The following is an 11,105-nucleotide window of genomic DNA, read 5'->3' on the forward strand; positions in this document are numbered from 1 at the left end:
TTGCTCCGGTGGTGCATTCCATAAATACTGAACGGTCCCCTACTATTTTCTTTTCCCTTGACCCCCTGTACTTGTGCAATGCGTCCTTGGGTTTCATGAAATGCGCTATATGAATCTAAGTTATTATTACGTTGGTTGCTACAAACAAACTCTTAAAGGACAATTCCGGCGCAAAACGAACCTAGGGGTTAATAACGGATGTGTACCCACTCTGTCGTTCTCTGGGACATGTTTTCATGCTAATTGATTGTGTTTGTAGCTTGAACGAAGCTAGCGCGGACCACTGATTAGCTTACAATGCTAGTATTCGGGGCACAGGGAAAGTAAAAATAAATCGCTATTTTGTACCACTAAAAAGGCTCAAAATATCACCAAACTTCAACAGTAGCATAATGAGAGTGCCTACATGTTAACCGAAGCATTGAGAACTTTTGTAAGTGTACAGACAGTTTATTGAACGAAGAGCTGCGGGAGTTCCGTGAAAGGGCTACGAGAGAGAGAGAGCTCTGCCTCAACAGTGCCTCGTACTTCGGAAAACCAGTCATGACTTACAGCTGCCGAAACTAAACTAAAATCAAAAGCAATTTGCTCAATGTATCTGAAATAATCGCACCGATGTAAAACATAATTTGTCTTGTACTTACTCAGTGGATAACTGTCTATCTGGTCCCTTTCGGGACAAGGAAAAAAGTTTCAAGTACAGCCCTGTTTATCAGAGAAGGGAAATCTTCAGACTGTACGAAACACTGCGTCTCTTGGGTGTTGCGACGTAACAGGTCCCACTCCGTGCAACACAGACACTCCTGTTCGGTGGCCATAGCATCACAATGTCCGCAGGTACACTACCAGTTTCCCGAAGTACGAGGCTCTGTTGCGGCATAGCTCTCTCTCTCTCGTAGCCCTTTCACGGAGCTCCCGCAGCTCTTCGTTCAATAAACTGTACACTTAAGAAGTTCAATGCTACCGTTTAAGTTTGGTGATATTGTGAGCGTTTTAGGTGGTACAAAATAGAGATTTATTTTTACTTTCCCTGTGCCCCGAATATTAGCGTTGTAAGCTAATCAGCAGTCCGTGCTAGCTTCGTTCAAGCTACAAACACAATCAATTAGCATGAAAACCTGTCCCAGAGAACGACAGAGTGGGTACACATCCGTTATTAACCCCTAGGTTCGTTTTGCGCCGGAATTGTCTTTTAATGCTTTGGCTCGTGACATAGTGACAGTGATACCCGGTTTAGCTCATGATACATGCAAAGTAGGCTAAGTTACCGTATGCAACGATGCATCTGTAACGTATTCTCTTATTGTAAATGAATGATTATCTGTCTGAGCAAAACATTCGTCGCAACTATATGAACGCAACTCCCCGTAACGCTAACTCCGATTCTCTACTGGGCACGTGTCCGGCTGCGTTCTGGTTTTGTTCCGTCCTCTGTCAAGCACCATACCACACCGTCTTAGAGGCAGAACGTCTTGCTGTCTGACTCGCAGATTATAATGTCTCTACTTTGTACTTTACAGAACAATCCCATGTTTATTAAGCTAGTATCTACCGTCTACTCCAAGCACTCCTGTAATTTAACTCCATGTCTTTTCTCTTCTGGCGTTACAAAAATGGTAATGTCGTATGATGTTTTTCCACCTCCAAGATGAATCTCTTGTTCTCCGTGGTGTTGTAGAGGAGACATATACGATATTGGGAGGTGTCTTTTGGTAAACTGACTGGATGCTCTCGCTGTTTCACTTCCTGCCCGGCTGTCCGAACGGCCCGCGGCTCGCGTGAAAGTAGACCTGGCGCGTATCTTTAGGGGAGCATAGAGCCGCTTCACGCACGCTTCTGGGACACCCCCCGCGCAGCTGGTGGAATATCAAGCATTGACTTGAATGGCAGTGATTGTTCGCGGGGGCCACAGCGCCTCCGGAACACAGCGCAGACGTGCCCGGTGGAAATCAGGGGTCACTCCTAGACCTTTACGAGGGCTGGTGTGGTAAAAAACCTACCGCTTTTGTCCAAAGGGGCCGCTGAAATCAACATAAACTGAAAGTTACATATAGCCACTTTAAGTACAAATTTGAGGTACCTGTACTTATCTTGAGTCTTTTTTCTTTTCATGCCACTTTCTACTTCTACTCCGTTACATTTCAGAGAGAAATATTGTACTTTTTACTCCACTACATTAATCTGACAGCTATATGTTGTTACATATGTAAGTTACTAGTTACTTTACAAATTAAGATTTTTGCACACAAAACATGTACGTAGTTTATAAAAAACAATATTTTATAATAAATTAAACCACCCAACCATATACATGCCTACAAGTCCAGCTGAAATGATTGGCCGATTAAACACTTAGTTGATTGATTGAACTGTTTGGATTGTTTCCGGTTTCTAAAATGTGAGGATTTTTCTTCATTGAGTACTTTTACTTTTAAAACTTTAAGTATATTTACCTGATGATACTTACACACCTTTACACATGTAGCATGTCCAAAGCAGGACTTTTACTTGTAACAGAGTATTTTTACAATGTGGCATAGTACTTTTGCTTAAGTAAAGGATCTGAATACTTCTTCCACTGCTAGTATAACAGATGCGATCAAACAATTGATGCCGTGTGTGAAACCAGTCGGATTACACTTCAGGCTGTGATGAAAACTCAATCCACAAAAGGTTCATAATGTTAGCAATATCCACCGTGAGTGATTTGGAGTAGGCCAGGTGGGTTTCTCACCCACATTGCTCATTTCAAACCAGATTTCACCTTTACTTAGGTGTTGAGGGAAAGCTGGTAAGAGGGGCCAATAAATCTGTCTGTAAAGCACAAAGGCCTTTTGAGTTTTCTGTTCTTCGCCTTCAGAGAAAGATGCGTCAAATGACTGCTGTTAAGGATTATTTGAAGATGATGGAAATGGAACTGCTGTCTGCACAACTTTTGTTCTTTTTTATACACTTATTCTGACCTGTCTCCCTCATGTCTTCCCTCTACTTTATTTACGTCGCTTCTAATGTTAAACAGCTGTTTTGTATATATTTGTTTCTGTGTTTGTTTATTTCATATCAAAGCTCTAGTGCGTAACTTTTTGATATTAATGAACATCCGTTACATTCAAGCCATTGCCAAATGAGTTGCTATAAAGCTAATTAAGACTATCAGCACCACACAACTCTCTCTGTATTTCTCAGTATAACTATGTCCAGAAGACTGTGGCATCCGGTGACTTTCCCGTGCAGAAACTCGAGTGAAGATAACTACCTCTTCTGAAGAGTCCATCATGTTTTTTAATCCTCCGTGTCCTCCTTAAGCTACAGCGTGGAGGAGGAGTGTGTGTGTGTGTGTGGTGTGTGGGTGGTGGGGTGCACGCGCACGGTGGAAATTAGGGGGGGTCACTCCTAGACCTTTACGATGGCAAGTGTGGTAAAAAAAATACCGCTTTTGTCCAAAGGGGCCGCTGAAATCTACACAAACTGAAAGTTACATATAATCCTCCGTGTCCTCCTTAAGGCTCTGACACACCAACCCGACGGCCGACCGTCAGCAGAAAAGCCAGTCGGACTGATCAGTCGGCTCCCCGAGGTCAAAAAAGTGCCTCGGAACACACTGAAGCAACGCTGACTTGAGCGTACGTTCTGCGCGTGTGCGAGACGTAATACGTCTCCATAACAGCAGGCGGCGCTAATCTGTATTGTCGGCCAAAAAATGAAAACAGGAAATGACGAACGCGTCACGTGGGTCTGGCTCCTCCCAAATTTCTAAGCCAGACCATAATGGCGGCTCGTTCAGAATACGATCTCCTTTTTAACGAAAATAGTTCACCGAAACGTGTTTCTGAAAACATTTAAAGCAAGAAATAGGCCATACAGATTGCTGAATCTGTCTGTTCTTTTGATCGACAAAGGTCAGTTTGAAAGATTTACGTCAGATTTTGAGAGGCTTTCGTCACGCTCATCCCGCTCGTCGTTTCCAGTAGGTGTTTTAACATAAGTGAACTGATTCCCTCCACCAATCAGATTGGTCATTGAGTCCGACTGCCCACTGGCCGATTCAACAAGACAAATTGGTCCAAAATAAAGCCGACGGCTCCTCCGACTGACAACGGCACGGAACACACCAAACAGACTTGAGTCACGGACCTCGCAAGACTGTCCGACAGCTGATAATCGGGTTGGTGTGTCAGAGCCTTAAGCTACAGCGTGAAGGAGGATTGGGGGGGGGGGGGGGCAGTTTTGTTGTCATTACTTAGAATTCTTCATGGGGGCGACAGAAACTACGCACAATAGCTTTAAATTTTAATATGTTTGTTTATGTATGCACCAACCACCATGGCAAATTCCTTGTGTTACTTACAGTACTTGCAATAAATCCTTGTCTGATTTCTGATTCTTAAAGCTTTCATCATCTTTGTCTTTTGATGTCAACAGAAAAAAAATGTATGATTGTTTTCTTGAACATAACTCATCACTCTGCAGCTTGTATGGCCTGGAGGAAGGACTAAACATGAAGTGGTCAGAATGACTAAATAGTCGAGAAGTGTCCAGTAGTAGTAACACGGGCACATCAACTCGTCAATGTCATGCCAAGAATTAATTTGGTTATACAAAAGTCCCAAAACACATTGAGTTCACCAAAAACAAATACAACATCACTTTACTTCACTCTTGAGATTGAGTTCCTGACTTTTAATTTCATGGATGAAAACTTTAAAGCAACAAAAAAATCTATTTGCTGCAGTCCAGTTGCAGGGTAACAGACTGTACCCGGCAGGTTGAAGCCAGCTTTCTGAAGGAGAGGAGAGACGTGCAGTGTTGTAATGTAACAAAGTAGTTATACTTCGTTAGCCTGGTTGACACCCGACCCTTCTCAGTTGTAACTGAGAGTGGGTCTGGGAAAGGTTCATTCACAGCTCATTTCCAAAGGGGCGTCACCAACGGACGCCGCTCAAATGCCTCTGGGCGCAATTGGATAGTCCTTCAACCAATCAGACCAACGATCCGAGTGATGTAGCAGCGACAGCAGCATCAACGGGTTGCTGCGCTTCGGTAGCCGTCATGTTGAATGTAAACAAAAAGCTGCTTGCCGTCGCTGCGCTATCGTCATCGTGTAAAGCCCGCCTCAGCGGTTGTGATTGGCGCCTTGATTTGGAAAAATTGGAAATGGGCTTGAATGGGCTCTTGGCCAGACTGACTTGCAGAGCAAATCTCAAATTTGCCGGAAGTTCATCAGGGTTTTCCCAGGCTAGTACTTTGTTACTGTACTTAAGTAGAATTGTCACGTATCTGTATTTTACTTCATTATTTATATTTCTGGGAACTTTGACTTTCACTCCACTACATTACCCCAAAGCATCTTTGTTACTCGTTACTACAAAATAAAATCAGAAGAAATGTGTTACACTGCGGAAAAAACAGCTTTGGCGAATAATTGCTCCATTCCAGTTGGTGACCTAATGCCTGTTTGCTGCCAAGCGTCAAAACTAAAGAAGACGAGATAGCGTCATGGAAACACCTGCTGCAGGCTCTCTCAGATACTTGTACTTTTACTCAGGTATTGCTTTCAAGTACTTTATACAAGACTGGAGACGTGGACTGAATCAAGTAGCAATATTATGATTTGCATGAAAAACGTCTCCACATGTGACATATGCCTACAGAATTTTGTTAGTCTACAGGAAATTGAAAGCAAGGAGCTTTGACTTTTGGAAACTGTTAAGGGGGGCATTGTGCCACACCTGACATGAGACACATACAATAATATAATCATTATTTACCAGTCCTGATAAGTGTGAAAAGTTTGGTGAGTGTTTGAGCACCTTTAGCCCCTCATAAATGTGATTTATTTCTTTAAAATTAGCATTTATTACTTTCAAATAAACGTAATAACATTTAAAAGCTACATCATTCGCTGTGCCTTGTTATTTTCTTCATGTGAAACTAACAATTATCTTTAATTTGTATCCTGTTTTGCATGTTGCCATCCCTTTTCTGAGGACCATAGCAGAGTGTGTACTTTCCCTGCTCATGCAACATCATCAACTGCTTCCTGATTGATTGCAAGTCTATCTGTCAGATGATTCAAATGTGTTTTTGTTATAGCGTCATTTCTTATCTTTGGATATAGTGATTCCAAGTTAAAAGGCTAAAGTCAAAGTGAAGTCACGAATCATTTGTGTTCAAGTCTAAACGCCAAGTCTAAAGTCGTCAAAGTCTCGCATTGCCAGACCTTCCTCCACGGCGCTGCGGAGGAGGGTCTGGCTAGTCCACACAGCATTCCGGGATGGGAGAGAAACGTTTAATGGCATTTCAGAATTTATAGTGTAAAATCACCATTAAACATGGTCTCAGTGCACTTTACAATTAAAGGAACACAGAAATAACAGACAGCAACAAAGCAATTGAACAGCATTAAAGCAGTAATAATAAATACAAAACCAGCAACATCAGAGAATAAGTGAAAAAGGTTGTTTTTTTTGAAGGATGCAGAAAGGATGGTGTGTAATGGTTGGCTGTAGTATAATGAGTAGAGGTGGGTTTTCAATCTAGATTTAAAAATGTCATGAGTGAGCTTATTTAACATGTAGTGGGAGGCCATTCTACAGATGAGGGGCTACAGGAGACTAAGGGAAGAAAAAACTCAAACGAGCCAGCAACACATTAACCCTCCAGTTGTCCTCGGATCAAAAGTTTCTATATCAGAAATTTGGGTTTCTTTCACCCAAATTGTCAACAAGTAAAAATAAATGATCAGTTCACTAATTTCATTGAATTTGGGTTTTTTATTCAATTTTATAGCATTTGAAGAAAAATGAATAAAAGAACGTTGAAAAACATGACAAAAAATGTCGGAAAGAGATTCAAAAAACGTGGGGAAAAAAACAACTAAAATGTCAAAAAAGCGCAAAAAAAAATAGACTAAAACTTAGGAGAAAGTGACAAAACATTGAGAAAAGTGGCAAAAACATTGTAAAAACTTTGGGGGGAAAAAGTAACAAAAACATCGGGAAAAGCAGCAAAAGTGCCGAAAAATACGACCAAAACATGGAAAAAAAAGTTTTTCATTTTCATTTTAGAAAAACAAAAAGTTGAATGGTCTACGGGAAGACAACACAAGGCTTAAACATAGATAGTATATAATGGACCAACAGATCCCGTTGCTCTGGACGGAGACCAGTGAAGGATATTAGAAGCACTTTTCCGGTGATGGCTGAGCGTTACTGCGCAGCCTTCAACTGAGAGAGACGACGTAGATGTGACGTGAGCAACGTGTCTGAAAGTTATAAGTCTTCTGGTAGCTGTGCAAAGAGCAATCTCAATCATTCCCAATCTTGCAGAGATGGAGAGTGTAGGTATATGTAAGGAGATAACATGGACACAGGCTAATTATTGCTAACTAAAATGCTAGTTAACATTAGTAATTAAACTTAAACAGCTAATGGAAGTTGAAACTGCCTGCGAGCTTCTCCTGTACTATACGGTAATTCCTCTACTATGCGACAGTAAGTTGCGTGGTTAGGACACAATTGTTAGCCTATTTTTATAAAAACATCTACTACGGAGCCATAACGTGAGGTACAAGGTAATGGAGCCTTTTATACATTGTCGTGTTTCTTTAGAAATAAACAATGGACAAAAAAAGTCTTTAAACGCTTCAAAGTTATTCGCTGTCAAAGTGACGTCAAAATGAATGGCAGTCAATGGAATGCTAACGTCGGGTGATCGTTTGGTAGCATCAAAATGGCGCCATAGGAGGTTTGAGTTCTGAAGCGAAGCTTACCCCCTTGGGGTTAAAGTGTCGGCCCCGAGGGTACAAATGGGCGGAGGGGAAGCAGGAGTGTAGATGTTAGCCAGCCTTTTATGTGCACACAGAGCTGAATGGATAAAGTAGACAGAGAGAGGCACAGGCTGGTAGGACATATGATAAGAGGGGAACTGATGAATTTAAGGGGATGGGCGGGTGGGGGAGAGGGCTGTCCAGGATGTGAGCAGACATCTGGGAACCGTGGGGAAAGAGGGCATGTGACCTCCACTCACCACCAGCTTTCCCAAATCTTATTAGCATAGCTAGCGGGCTCCATGCTCATTTCCCAGCTTCCCAAGGCTCCGAGGGAGATTAGTTCTCCAGTGGGGCCGTCATCCAAGAGGACGGGTGACAGATTCACAGGCTGATCTCGCCCATTAGGCTCGGATAAGGAGCCAAAGCTCAGACCCCCCACCCACCCCCGAGCACACAGACGCACATCACCTCTGATGAAATCAACCTGCATCACTGAATTCATCCCATAACCGATACTAAAAACCACGAGTGAGATGGAGTTAGTCCAAATTCAATCTATAATTACTCCACAGAAAAATGCAACTGCTTCTCAAAAGTCTGCGAAGGAAACACGATGCGTTTCACTAACCCGCAGAATGGAAAGGAGAGAGGGTTGCACTTTACCTGAAGGTATCTACATAAGAGTGACGTGACACTGTCATGAACGTGTCATAAACCTTTATAAACAAGTCATAAAGGTTTATGACATAACGCTTCTTTTAGTGTCATTCGGTTTTTGTCACGACAAGTTATGGTTAGGGTTAGGGTTAGAGTTCATGTGTCATGTCACTCTTATGTAGATACCTTCAAGTAAAGGTAAAGGTAAAGCATGCTGCATGCTTATTGGCTCAATGACGCTGATGAGATTTACTCCCTAGGTATTGAAATAGTGTATTGAATGACGAGGCATTTTTTAATCCTTGATGCTTTAGAGGCAATTCAGTCGGTGCCTATAAAGTGTTGAGTTCGTTACCCAGCCCTATCACATCATTTCAAGAAAAAAACTGTAGCATGTTACTGGTTGTCATTGCTGACTAAGCAATTCCAAATTATTTACATTACATGTCTTTTAGCTGACGCTTTTATCCAAAGCGACTTACAATTGCTATATGTGTCAGAGGTCGCATGCCTCTGGAGTAGAGATGGCCCAATACCATTTTTTGCTTCACGATACCGATTTCGATACCTGAACTTGCGTTTCGGCCGATACCGAGTACCGATCCGATACCAGTGTGGCATATATTTTATTATGTTTTAACAACTGTATACTACTATCCCTGTATGGATGTGATATTATTTCTATCTTTGTTGTCTGTCTGGCTCAGGTTAAACTCTTTGTGAAACTTGAACAAACACAAACAATGAATGCCAGAACTTTCTTTTATTATGCAGTCAGTTATAACAGAAAAAGAACATAAATAAACTACTTTAACGTAGATTTTCTTTAGGGCTTTATTACGTGGTATCGGATCAGTGCATAAACTCCAGTGCTTCCCGATACCAACATTTTAGGCAGTATCGGAGCATCTCTACTCTGGAGCAACTAGGGGTTAAGTGTCTTGTTCAGGGACACATTGGTTGATGTATCACAGTGGGAACCGAACCCAGGTCTCCCACACCAAAGGCATGTGTCATATCCACTGTGCCATCAGCCCCCCTGACTTTCCCACTGAAAACACCTTGAACTGTGAAATTTCCCTTAATACTTTTCCCGTTTATACTTTTTGAATTCCCCTTCTGAACACAAGACAAAATAAGTTTACTTGTGAAATTATGTTGTGTAAATATTGTTTTTTTTTCTCGATTACATAGTTTTTTGTGATTATTAGGAGCCAAAACTGAAATTGCAATCAAAATTCGATTAATCGCTCAGCCCTAAGTTCAACTAGACTGACAATTACAGGGCAGAAAGAGACAAACATCCTTCTGAGCAACTTTGAATAAGAATAGAAGAAGTCCGCAGTCATTGGTAAAAAACTGGAAGCTTCAAATCTGTGCAGATTTAAATAGGAACAGGTACAACAATGCCTACAGTATAACAAGTTGGATGTAACATGCATTCTTCAAACTTTACAGTAGAAATGGAAGGTTATCCTAGGATTAGCATTATTGGAATTGGATCAGAGATATCAGCTGATAATACTATGGACTGACAAATCACCTTTTAAAAATATTCAATCTAACCGATGAGTAGACTGCAGTGGGCCCAAAGAAAAAACGGCTTCCTAAAATATTCAGAGCCCAATTTCACCGGTGTGGTTCAATAATGAACGAGGGTCACAAATTGAAAATCCAGCAGTATTTGGGGGAGAGAAAAAAAATGGTTCCAACAGTATTCTCTCGTTATGACACTGTGGGGACATCGACTAAACACAAGTTTTAATCATGGAATTCTTCTTCTTTTGGGGTCAAAACTATTTCAAATGTAATTAATACATTTAGTGTCTGAAATATACTGTTTGTAATCTGTTAAAATATCAATTATTGAAGGAAGAAACAAGAACATCGATATAACAATAACAATATAACCGGTGACTCCACACTTTTGAACGGCAGTGTATGCCTGAATGAATTTACAACTATCGTGTCTGACAAGTGCTTTATCTTGTGTATCTTGATTTGGCATTAGTAAGGAAAAGGATTAGGGCCACAAGTGAAAAAAATTATTAATAATTATATATATGACATTAAAGTCAGAACTCAAATACATTTTTTCACGTGGCTCTAATCCTCTTCCGTACATTAGTAATGACTTCAAAAGCAACCGAAACATTTACAAAAGCACAAACAACATCCAAGCAGATCACTTTGATTATGCTTTTTAATTGATGAGATATAATTGAACAAGTCTTTCACTGCTACTTTGTTAACCATGAGATCATGGAGGATATCGACAGATGACTCCTGGCCAGAGTTCATTCATTATATAAAATATAAAAACAATGAAAAGACAGTGAATTGAAACAGATATGGGCAGGACTTACAAAACAGTGGGTGATGACACAGGAGAAGACAACTTGATCATCCAATGGTCTTTGTGTTGGAAATGTCTGCGTGTGTGTGTGTGTGTGTGTGTGTGTGTGTGTGTGTGTGTGTGTGTGTGTGTGTGTGTGTGTGAGCATGAATCTTGTACTTCTGAGTGTGTGTGTTAAGGGTACGAACAAATTCAATAAATATAAAAGTCAGACGCATTTCATTCATAAAGAAACAGTTTGGTCAAAGAAGAGCCAGGGAAATGTAGACAATGTGTCTGTCTCCAACAGGCATGTTTAGGGCCAGGTGTACACTGTGTGTT

This window comes from Sander lucioperca, chromosome 7 (assembly GCF_008315115.2).
Source record: "Sander lucioperca isolate FBNREF2018 chromosome 7, SLUC_FBN_1.2, whole genome shotgun sequence".
Lineage (NCBI taxonomy): Eukaryota > Metazoa > Chordata > Actinopteri > Perciformes > Percidae > Sander > Sander lucioperca.